General features: G+C 41.4%; 1 non-coding gene across 1 annotated transcript; it reads left to right on the top strand.

Moving 5' to 3' along the window:
- The first annotated feature begins 208 nt into the window (after positions 1 to 208).
- trnat-ugu (transfer RNA threonine (anticodon UGU)) lies at positions 209 to 301 on the top strand. The gene is made up of 2 exons: positions 209 to 245; positions 266 to 301. It is a non-coding gene; the product is annotated as a tRNA-Thr (tRNA).
- Positions 302 to 2695: the final 2394 nt, after the last annotated feature.

The raw sequence follows: 2695 nt of genomic DNA, 5'->3' as shown, positions 1-2695 counted from the left end.
ACAACAGAGTGTCTAACATAGAAACATAACTAGTACTGACTGATGGGGGATAACAACAGAGTGTCTAACATAGAGACATAACCAGTACAGCCTTCTTCCATCTATTACTGTACAGCCATATTGTGATCAATATTAAAACATTTCCACCTCTCTTCTTCCATCTATTCCTGTGCTGCCATTGTAAGGGGTGCATAACTCGTGCCAGGGAAGTCCTGTGGCTCAGTTGGTAGAGCATGGTGTTTGTAACGCCAGCATGGTGTGTGCAACGCCAGGGTTGTGGGTTCGATTCCCACGGGGGCCAGTACCAAAAAAATGCATGAAATTAAATGTATGCATTCACTACTGTAAGTCGCTCTGGATAAGAGCGTCTGCTAAATGACTAAAATGTAAAATGTAAATCAGACGCAGGAGAGCAGAACTTGCTAAGCAGTTCGGAGTTCGGACTGCGGAGCAGTTTAATATATAAAAATAACGGCATACAAAAACAACAAACACATACGTACAAAACCCGTCGCGCACCAGTAAAACAAGTGCACAGGCACATACAATAAACAATTCCCAAAAGGACATGGGGGAAACAGAGGCACATACAATATATATATACAATTGTCACGATTCCGTACGGCAGGAGGAAAAGGCAGAGTCAAAAGCAGGAGACGTAGTCCAGTACTGCCATAGAACGGTATATTTATTGCACCGAAAAAAACACTCGGCGTAATAAGAGGGCATCGGGTGTGCCCAGAGACCACACGGGAACACAGTTGACCCAGAGAAAACAAAGATACGCACGGGGCGCAGCCCGGCAAATATAACATTCCTCTAGCGAGAATCCGCTGGGGAAAAATGTGCAAAAACACAGAACGTTCACAGACCTGCCCACTGACGAATAAACAATCCCGCACAAAACACAAACCAAAAGGAACAAACTAAATACCCCCCCTACTAATTACAGAAAAGGAAACAGGTGCGGACTTAAACAGACAAAACACAACGAACACAGAACATAGATCGGTGGCAGCTAGTAGACCGGCGACGATGACCGCCGAGCGCCGCCCGGCCGAGGAGGGGCACAATTTTCTTTGGATACTGTGACAACAATAAACAATTCCCAAAAGGACATGGGGGAAACAGAGGGTGAAATATACAACATGTAATGAGGGAATTGAAACCAGGTGTGTGGGAAAACAAGACAAAACAAATGGAGAGCAACCGACTTCGGCAGAAGTCGTGACAGCCATATTGTGATCAATATTAAAACATTTCCACCTCTCTTCTTCCATCTATTACTGTACTGTCATATTGTGATCAATATTAAAACATTTCCACCTCTCTTCTTCCATCTATTACTGTACTGTCATATTGTGATCAATATTAAAACATTTACACCTCTCTTCTATCTATTACTGTACTGTCATATTGTGATCAATATTAAAACATTTACACCTCTCTTCCATCTATTACTGTACTGTCATATTGTGATCAATATTAAAACATTTACACCTCTCTTCCATCTATTACTGTACTGTCATATTGTGATCAATATTAAAACATTTCCACCTCTCTTCTTCCATCTGGTTGATGACCCTTTATTAGTCACATCTGGCACATCATTTCATTCAGTTGAATTGAGTTTATACACAAACCAGATTGTTGTGTCAAGAATTTGACAAATAAACATTCTACAATATTTACAAACACCAAGAGTTTGAGTTTGAGTTTATTTTATTTTTACAGGGACAGTGCACATTAATCAACGTTTCAGTAAAAGTGACGGTTTTAGCCAGCCGGCTAATTTTCAACCGCAGTCCCTGGGCAGGTTATTAAAAACAATTACAATATAGACAATCATTGAACAGTGAGCACACGCAGAGTAACATAGGACAAGCAAGATGTAGCATACAGACAGAGCAACATAGGACAAAAAGCAACAAGACAAAATCCATAAAAACAACAGTGTTTCCACACCTCACAAGCTACAGACAACAGACAACATGGAAAGTGGCAATACACAGCTAGGGATTATGTTCACAAGTCTGATTGACCTTTAGCCATGTCTTCATGCATTTTGTGAAAGTGTGATAGGTGGTGCAGTTATGTGTGTCTGGTGGCAGTGTATTCCAGACATGTGAAGCTCTCACAGAGAAAGCAGATTTACTAAAGGTGCTTTTCCTTAAGGGAACTATACAGTCACCTCTCATGGCAGACCTTGTGGATCTGCTGCCATATGTTTGGGTTTTCTGTTTAACAAAAATACTGAGTGGAGGGGGAGCCAGGCCATTTAGGATCTTGAATACAAGACATGCGTCGGTGTATTGCACAAGATCTTCCCAACTCAGGAGCTCATGCTTTCTGAGGATGTAACAGTGATGATGGCTATTGGGCTTCCTATCGAGCACTTTGAGAGCCTGTTTGTAGACAGACTGAATAGGTTGTAATGTTGTATAGCAAGCTTGGGTCCAACTAGTCAAGCAGTATGTTAAGTGGGGGAGTATCATCGATTTGAAGTACAGTCTTGCTACCTCTGTGGTCAAACAATTTCGTATAAATCGGAAATTGGTTGAATTTGGTTATTTGAATTACCTTTTTCACCTGCTTTTTAAAAGAGAGGTTGGAATCAAGTATGATGCCAAGGTACTTAAAATCAGATACCACCTGGAGCTTCTCCCCTGACACATAGACATCTGGCTCAGTAGCA

Source organism: Salmo salar, unplaced genomic scaffold (genome assembly GCF_905237065.1).
Source record: "Salmo salar unplaced genomic scaffold, Ssal_v3.1, whole genome shotgun sequence".
Classification (NCBI taxonomy): Eukaryota; Metazoa; Chordata; class Actinopteri; order Salmoniformes; family Salmonidae; genus Salmo; species Salmo salar.
This window is presented reverse-complemented; position numbering and strand designations above follow the sequence as displayed.